The sequence below is a fragment of the Harpia harpyja genome, chromosome Z (genome assembly GCF_026419915.1).
Source record: "Harpia harpyja isolate bHarHar1 chromosome Z, bHarHar1 primary haplotype, whole genome shotgun sequence".
NCBI lineage: Eukaryota > Metazoa > Chordata > Aves > Accipitriformes > Accipitridae > Harpia > Harpia harpyja.
Window position 1 is genome coordinate 61324780 of NC_068969.1, and position 9348 is coordinate 61334127.

Here is a 9348-nt window from a genome sequence, read left to right on the forward strand (position 1 = left end):
GTGTTGTCTCTTCTTTCTCCACGTTTGCCAGCACCAGGAAAGGAAGGCACGCAGAAGAGCAGTGCGCACACAGCCCATGCCCTTGTGACTTGATATCTATTTGAACACCCCAGGGTGTGGGTGGAGTAAGCACAATGTTCAAGGCAATGAAATGAGAACCTGGGCAAACAGGAGTGAGGTAGCGTCTGAGACCACAGAGCAAATATTTGCCTGCAATGCACTTTGGCAGATAACTGAAAGGCAGCCAGCAAAGGGTGGAGAAGTCCAGTGGAGACAAGGCACTGCTTGTTTGCTCAGCCATGCAGAGGACATAAATGCAAAGCCAAGACGATTCAGGCCTCTCAAGCAGCCATAAGAGGTGAAAAACAGGAGTGGGCCAGTCACAGCCGGTCTACACATGCCCAAATGCCCTCTGAGCACAAGTATGAGCATCATCTCAGAGGCAGCTTACCTGCCTCTGATCTGCTGGCTTGTACCTCTGAGAAGCAGCTTTCCAGGTAGGGAGAGGGAAGGAAAAGACCTTCCTGTGCCATCTCTCTCCCTCCACGTCTGCAGCAGGAGCTGCCTGTCGCTGAGCTCTGGCTGGGGAGGTTGGTGTGCAGGGGGGGAACACAGCTGGCACCAGCTCCTGACCCCATCTCGAGCCTCTAGACCTACTCGTTCCTTACTGCGTGGTCAAACAAACTGCATTTACCTCCTGCTGTGTCTGTGGCATTGGGTGTTTCATGATACTCCCACCTGGGAACCTTTCTGCTAACTGGTAAGGTGCAAGGGCCTATCATGCATCACCACCCTGCTTGCCCCCTTCTTCCCCCCAAAAAACTACTGGGCTAGGCAGAATTAGACCCCTTTATGTTCAAGGGATCACATTTTAAAAGGCAGAAAACTGTATTTTGTAGTGCCTTTTTCTGAGCAATAGCAGAACTCAGGCTCTGGCTGGATCAGCACGTTCAGGTTGGGGTGAGGGGGTGAAATTCTCTTTTTTTGTACCTGGTTTTGCTGCTTAAAAAATCTGTGTGTATCCTGGTTCCTCAGACAGAGGGGAGCACAGAGGAGGCTTCATCCTGCTAGTAACAGCTGTCTCGGCCCCAGAAGTGGGTGTCTTGATGTGACAGTGTCCATGTCCCCCCCAGCGCCAGGAACCACTGGAGCAAGGAGCCCTCGCAGGGCTTGTACAAGCCTACTCCAGGCAGGGAGTACAAGACCATCCTTATGTTTCAGACTGCCCCTCTCCTAAAAGGTTTTGGACTGTTTCTCCTCAGTTTTCTCTCGGTCATGCCTTCACTGTGAAAATCCACATTGTGTTAGACACCACCTTCATGTTCGGGGGTCAAAAGCTGTTAATGTACAACTCTAGCCCTGGGGGAAAGCCTCCAAGTCCCTCTGAAAATGAAGAGGGGCTGGATGATACACCCCAACACCTGAAAAAAAAAAAGAGAAACACCCCTGAGGGATGATTCACCCTCTGTCCCTGGACTGGATAATGTTTCCTCCCTGCAGAAACTACTAGGGGTAGGAGGAGATCACAGGGTGGGGATCCCCACGTGGGGTCCAGTCACCACGACCTGCCCAGCTCCCTGTGCCGTCGCCTTTCTCCCCACCTCTGGGCTGCACACAGGCCACGGCAGCATGGGCTTTGCCCCCAGGGAAAAGCCTGCCCTTCGCAGGCATCTACCCCACACCCCCTGCCCCGGGGCACCTGGGGGAGGAAGGGATGTTGGTGCTGTTGGGAAGGAGACCATTTTCTCAATCAAGTAGTGTTTCCTACAGGGTAATGCAAAGGATTTTTACCTGTATTGCTTTGCACTCCCTTGTTGTCCCAAATCTGTTGCAAGCTGAAAAGATGATACTGGGTTCTGGGAAACTGCTTGTCCAAAGTTGGTGAGACCCTGGGGCCATTTGATGCAGCTACCTGGCTTGCTACAGCAGCAGGCACTTCAGAAAAGAGTAAGGAGGGATAAAAGATCTTCCCCATCTACTGCCAATGAGCATTTGGGAACTTTTGGAGGCAGAGGTTGCTCTGGGGCTTCCACATTTAACAGTTCCTATGGAACTCATGCCACAGATTTGTTTGGAAGCTTTTGGAAATTGCACAAACTCCTGACATCGCCAGCTCTGGCAGCAGAAGTTAACTGTGCATCTTATGAAGCAGCTTGTCCTTTTGCTGAGTTTAGGACCTATTCTCTGCTAACTCCATGGGCTGTGACCCAAACCTGGTGGCATAAGAAGCACTGAATAGTTGTTTCCCTGTTCACATTTCCCATCTGAGTCGTGGTTTCTTAGACTTCTACTGTACCTTCTCTGTTTTGCAGGTTAAGAGTCCTAGTACATTTGCTGTGTCCTGGCACAGAGCTATTCCGTACTTCCAGCTTCTCAGTCTGTCCTGTTCTGTCACTGCACCGATCTTAAGATAGGGAGACCAGAACTAGGCAGAAGGCTCACAATGCAGACCCTTCCTTGTAATTCTGAACGTTTTATTTCCTTTTCTGACCACTACTGAGCACACCAAACCATTGGCAGCACCTCCTGGGTCTCTTCCTGAGTAGCAACTGCTGATGTAGAGTCCATCAGTCTGCAGCCATGGCAAGGGTTGCTGTTGCCCCATGCACACTACTTCATGTTCATCAAAGATGAGTTTCATCTGCCACGTTATTGCCCAATTACTTTGACATTGTGTGAGTCTTTTGCTGTCATTAAATAAAGAGATACAGCTTGCTAGATTCCTGGCTGCCAGGTAAACCTTGAAAACATAAGGGAGCGGGATCTGAGTTTGGAAAGAGTCTGAAACAAGAGCATAAATGTCTAACTTGCCCTGTCCCCAACACAGCCACTATTGCTACTTGTCAGAAAAACAGAGAGGAAGGATTGATATGTGGAGATATCAATCCACAATTGTTTGAGTTGTTTTCCTTTCAGGGCAGCCTTTGGAGCTGGTTATGCCTTTGGAAAGCCTAAGGCTGCTCCAAACCCTGGATTGCACTTCATTACCCAGTGTTGTTGCTGGGGAATGGTGACTTTCCTCACAGCAGATGGAGCACTCATGTGATACTCTGTACACTATGTATCATCTATTTACATCTTTTTTTACATTAGCAACAGATGGCTTGGCATAATTATTTTTTTTAAATTAGGGGCAAAATGTATCTAAAACTTCACACATGTTCTGGAGCCTATGGTTTTTACTTTTACAGCACCAATGCTGAGGTCTTTAGTGAAGGGACCTCCCTCACCCTTCCATTGCCTTCTGTGAAGAGGTGTCACACCAAAGATGCAGGTAGAGAGGATAGCAGTAAGCAAGCAGAAACTGTCCCAATCATGCAAGGGGGAGAGGAAAAGGCAGCTCTGAAGCAAGAAAGACAAAAAGGGGAGAAGAAACGGACTTAGGGGCAGTAGTAGGAGGGGAGGGGAAGAAGAGAAGCATTAGTGCCGACAAACCCCACCTTCAAAAGCTGATCAGACTCACTCAAGTCCTACAAAAGCATGAGCATGCTTCAGAAATATAAAACTTAGCAAAACTTGAGTTCAACAGCTGGTTTCTTCTTGTTCCTCTTTTGGCATATAAGACTGTAGGCACTGATTCTCTGCTATCAAATTTTTCTCAGGAAATATGACGCTTGGTGGGAAGGAGGGTTAATGTAAACCAGGACGTTCCCATGTTCGTGTGACTCCCAAAGCTCGGGCTGTAAACAAGTTGCCAGCTTGGTTTGACTCAGCAGTGCTGTTGCTGTCAGAAGAAAAGAAGAGGGGCTTATTAAGGCCACGGGAAGAGATACAGGATAGACCAAGAGCAACCAAGGTACTGAAATGTCTTTATCAGACTACATTTGCCTGGAAAACAAAAGGTCTTTGAATGACTAGGGATGAAAACCATCCCCAAAATTGCCAGACACAAGCATCATCCTTGTGCACAGTGTCAAGCCTTCTGCACTGGCAACGTATAAAGCTGCTGCCATCTGTTGGGAGGTGGCTGGGCCTTGGTGGGAGAGGGCTGTCAGAGGAGGACATGAGAAGGCTGTTGGGACACAGGGGGTTTAATATGTATCCTTACTGCAAAGGACTGTATCAGAGGGAAGGGAGCCCTCCGTGGGGTAGCACATCTGTCCACAACCTCATCAATGCTGTAGTACTGTCCATAGGCAAGTATCTGATCTACCTTGTGCCAACAGGAAGGAGTTGAGTACAACTTTGGGTGGAAAATATTTTTGATTGCAACAGTCCCTGTGAAACATCTCTCAGAGAACGGGCACACAGGCAATACCAAGATCTGCAGGCAGAGCTCTGGGCAAAGGCTGCAGGACCCCTCGGTGCCCAATGGACCAGTGGGTGGTGCACTTGTAAGTAGGTCTTTCCCAGCTCAGGCACGTACATCTGCTGTCTGAGATGTTGGGTTTTTGCTACATTATTTTGACCCATGGACCTTTGCTGCAGTAAATCAGATGATGTGCCTAGTGGTTCTTGCTTGGTGTTTCTTAGCAAGCAAACATGGTATGGTGGGTGGATGCAAAGCTAGTTTACATTTTTACGCTAGTTTTACTCCTCTGTAAATCCTACTCAGTAATGACTAATCCCCAAGTTGATTCCCCTTTCCCATTTGGATTATTTTATTTTCACTAGATTTTGGTGCTTAATAAAGTTTAACCATTTAGGGTCTACCTGTTGTGATTTTTCACATGCTATAAGGACAAGTGTCTGGCTCTAAGGCAGTACCCCAATACTGCTTATATGTAGCAGCAAATCCCAAGTTTATGGTAAAAACAAAGGTAATGGACATTATAGGACACAGCCCCTCCAAGAAAGTATAAATACTTAAGGAAAAAGCCCAGAAAGAGCAGATTGCAAAAGAAACTATGGAAAATGCCTGCAAGGAGTTGGGCGAGACACCAAGACTAGGTGTGCTACCCCAAGGAGCCCACCCATCCTGGGTCTATTCCTGAAACTTCCCATAATGGCAGGGACAGCTTGGGCCATGGAGCCTCTGCTTACCTGCTGTCATCTTTACCAGGAACAACACTACCCAGCAGTCACCCCCCCGGCCAAAGCAAGGAGGACACAAGCAAGCTGATGCTATGCTCCTTTGTGAAGGGTTGTGCAACTAATTAATTCCCGCTGGGCTCAGGTCACTCTGTCTGCAGCAGCTCAAAGAAAGGCAGCAACAGACACCCTGAGCAGCCAGGTGGCCCTCAAAAAAGCTGGAGAGCCGTGCAGCCACATCAAGGAGCACAGCGTGAGAAGACCCACCCTGCTAACAACCCCACCGGCTCGCAGGGGTGGTGGCCCCGCTGCCACCTCCAGCTCAGCCCTGGCCCCAGGGACTGGCTTGCCTCTCTGGTGTGCGGTGAAGCAGCTCTGTGGCACTGAGGGTGCAGCGGGGCAGGGCTTGCCTTCCTGTGGCTCCCCTCCATCAGCTTGCCGACGCTGGCGCCCATTGCCCAGGCTGCAGCTGCACCCTGGCCTTGCTTTTTGGCTGTCTCATATTCCTCATGGGATCAACATGGGCCCCTGTTAGGATCTGATCTCACCACCCTTTGCAAGGCAGTGTACCTTCCTGGGTCTGTTCTTTTAGGCATTTCCCGGCAGGTGGGTGGTCCCCTGGCTTCCTCTGTCCCTCTCTCTCCTCCGAACGGTAAAGATCTGCCTTCTCCTGTTCCTGGCAATGAAACACCAGCCATCGCCGGCTTACGGAGATGTTTCAGCTATTCCCTTTGCCCCAGATCTACCCTGGTGTCTGCAGGGGCCCCTGCAAGTCAGTGAGGCATTTCTGTGGGGGCAGCAGCCCACCGCAGAGCTGGAGGTAGGACAAGAAAAGGACTGCTGGGGCTGGGCTAGTGTGGCTACTTCTGCTGATGATCTAACATCTAAAATTACTGCTATCAATTGCCCGTTTCTTCTGAGCAAGGTGAAATGGATCAACAGTGAAGATCTGAATATAGGAAAGGGCTTGCCTAGCAGCCCAGAACAGGAAGTTCAAGCGATTTCCAGAGAAGCAGCTTTGCCGACACCATGTTGCCAGTCCTTGTGGTTTTAATCATGAGTCTTGTATGTTGGTTTTTTGGTTTGGTGTTTTTTTTTTTTCCTAGGGCTCTTGCAGTTGCAATATGATTACCAAGTTCTCTCCTTTTCATATTGAGACAATCCTTGCTTGTGGGACCTGTGAACAAAACCATGAGAACAAGAACCCCAAGGGCGCAAAATACCTGTGTGTAAATAAAGGGCAACACCACAGAGATTATTTTCAAAGCAATGCCTTGTTTTTCATCAAGAAAAGACTTGCACCCAACAATCTCAGTGACAGAGAAAACCAGTCTCTCCAGACGTGACTGAAACTATGCAATAGCTCCTTAGTACATGGGCTCGTCTCCAGCCTCCCAGGCGCAGACAGCCCTGCCTAACTGGAGGTCTGCTTTGATGCTATGCTTCTAGTCTTCATTCTCCACTTCCACTTATCAAACCAGGAGGCATTGCTGAGGGAAGTTGCGGGCATAAGCCAAAAGTTTGCTGGACTTCAGGTCCTTCATCCTTCTTGGGGAAAGGCAGCAGACACAGGATGCCCAGCTCCTTGCATGGGAAGGAGGCAGAACCAGAGCTGTACTGAACTGTCTTCTTCAGGTTGCTACAGGAGGAATTTAACCATTTAACCAGACACATTTCTACCTTCCTTCCTCATGCATGGCCTATGAAATGCAAGAGAGTTAAGGGGTTGGCTGGAAGGGATTCAGTGGTAAGGTGTGAACTGTTGTGGTATATGAGCAAGTGATTCATCAAAATTTGCTTTGTGATCTTTACCGTGGTCCTTATGTACCATAGTAAGAAAATGGGAGGGGAATGAACAAAACTAAAAAAACCTACAAGGAAAAGAGAAATGAGACTAGAGCAGCTTCAGATTTGTTCGTTGGATGCTGAAGACCCTGGATGGGACATAAACTTGTCATAAACCAGCTCACTGATGAGGCATATTATAATAGTTATTTGAGTCAACCTGCGTTAAATTGCATACTGTGACCCTCCCTAAAGCCCAAGCACAAAGGCAACAGCATCAGGCAACACCAACCCCTGGCACCCAGACAGTGAAGAAGGCAAGGAAAACAAAAGCATGACCTTCCGCTTTGGAGAGTAAGGGCATGTCCCATGGGATAATGGGACGCCTCTCCCTGAAAAAGGTGCTTTACTCAGGAGTGCTTGCACTGCCCTGTATAAAGTGTGGCATAGATTATTTTCAAGTTCTGCTGCCTCCCCATCTTGCTAAAAGAAGAAATAAATTTACAGAATTAAGGCAGAAAGGGGAGGGGGGAGAAAACGATTGTTGACTGTGAAGCACAACATATGCTAGCATGAGGCTGAACAGCTTTCCATGCAACATATTCTAGCCAATATTAGTAACAGCTGATACACCCATGGTTCCCCATCAGTTACCTGCCAGCAATGAGCAATTGACTCAATATTATCAATTATGTTCCTTTCCCATCTCCTTCCCTCCCACCAATTAAGCATCTGTTAATCATGAGAAATAATCCTGTTCTTGGAAGATATTGGACAAACCATGAGTTTTTGTAATAAAATGGAATATTATTGTAAATAATCATTAAGGTGTCCTGAAATAAGGTGGAGCCATATCGTTACCCCAGGGATTTTAAGCACTGCTATTTAGCAAAATTCCTGGGCAAAGGTAAGCTGGTCAGGTCTGCCGGCTGATGCATACAGGTCATGTGTGTCAGAAACACCAGCAGCAAGACAGACTTGGTCAGATCAGGACTTCTCTGGTCCCATGTCCATTAAGGCCCAGACCAGCTGCCTTGAAAGCAGCCACTTCCACAGGCAGGACTAGCTGTGCAGAAACCAGTCCCCACAGATGTTAGCCTGCCTTCAGAAGCCTCCCAGCAGCAGTTCCACCAATGGCCCAGACAATAACCTCTTCCAATACACTTTAGCAAGTTTCTTCTAATCTAAGTCTTATGTGCGGCAATTCAAGCTCCCTGCTACTTCCTCCAGTCATACCTAATTCAGAGAACAGCATCCCCTTTTAACATATTTAGAGACTCATGTCTTCTTCAGTCTATCCTATAGGCAAAATACCAGTCTCTCCAATCTCTCCTTCTGGAAGCATTTTCTAGAGTTTTCAACATTCTTGTGCCTTTTACCTAGTATTAGAATAAATGAAGAGAGACAGGATATTTAGATGTCCTCGTACAGGGCCATACAGTACCAATAAGAGTAGATCACACAATTAGGAATTTTCTTTAAGAGGACTCTTTTTGTTCTCCCTCACCCAGCCACACCCTTTGATTTAATCCAATAAACAGAGTAGCCCTAACACTGGCCATGAAAGTTGCAATACAAGTACCCATGGCAAGATCTGAGATTACGTAGGCACAAACGAAATGTGTCTATGATAGACTTTTATGTTCATGCTGAAATGGCAAACATCTTACAGAAGGCAATGTGGTACAGAGCAGGGGCATACAAAGAGACTGAATCCAAATTGTAGTATAGGAAACTCAACTCTAACCTCCTGCTTGCCTCATTTTGCAGTATTAATTATTTATTACTTGGATTGACTTCTTACTCCCTGAATGAACAAAATCCCCAGTTTACAGAAAGCACCTCTACTTACCACAGTGTCTAATGATTTGCTGTCCACATGGGAACAGCACCTGCAGTCCTATCTCTGCCCTAAATATCTGCAGTTCCTGAGCTGAGGGGATCATAGATAGAATGAAATTTAGCAGGTGAAATGAAATTCTCCCCCAGGTCAAAACCTCAGTGCCCACAACAGGGAAGAAGGCAACCCACTAGGATGTTACATCTCAAAGAAACAGGGATAATGAGACTTACCGCTCTGTCTCCTTGGAACAAATGCCCACGTGACTTCCAGTATTGATGACTAACGGGCAGTTGCCTGTTTGGTTGGCAGCTGGAAGTAGAAAACATACCCACAACTGCAACCGTACAACAGACCTTCTAAAACAGCCATCTACTTTGGCAGCCTTGGCTGAGGAGCTCTCAAGTGTCTCACTGAGCTTCCTACTGCAAGCATGGAGGCATCAGATGAAAGGCCAAGTGTGTACCCATCAAATTTTAAACCTGATTTAATAGCTTTTTACCAAATATGTAATTACATGTTTTTCCATAAACACTGGAGCCGTATACCAAAGCAGGCTACAGAGTTCAGTTCTGGGTCCAGAACACTAGACCCAACTTGGCTCTGGACTTCCCAGCTAAGACTTGTTGGACATTTCTTACCGGGATGGATCATGTTGTCCTGATGCCCAGGGGCCTTTCATGGCATGAATCAGGAAAAGCACAGGATTGCAGCACAGGTCAGTCACATCCAGTTCTTCCCTGCCCCACCCC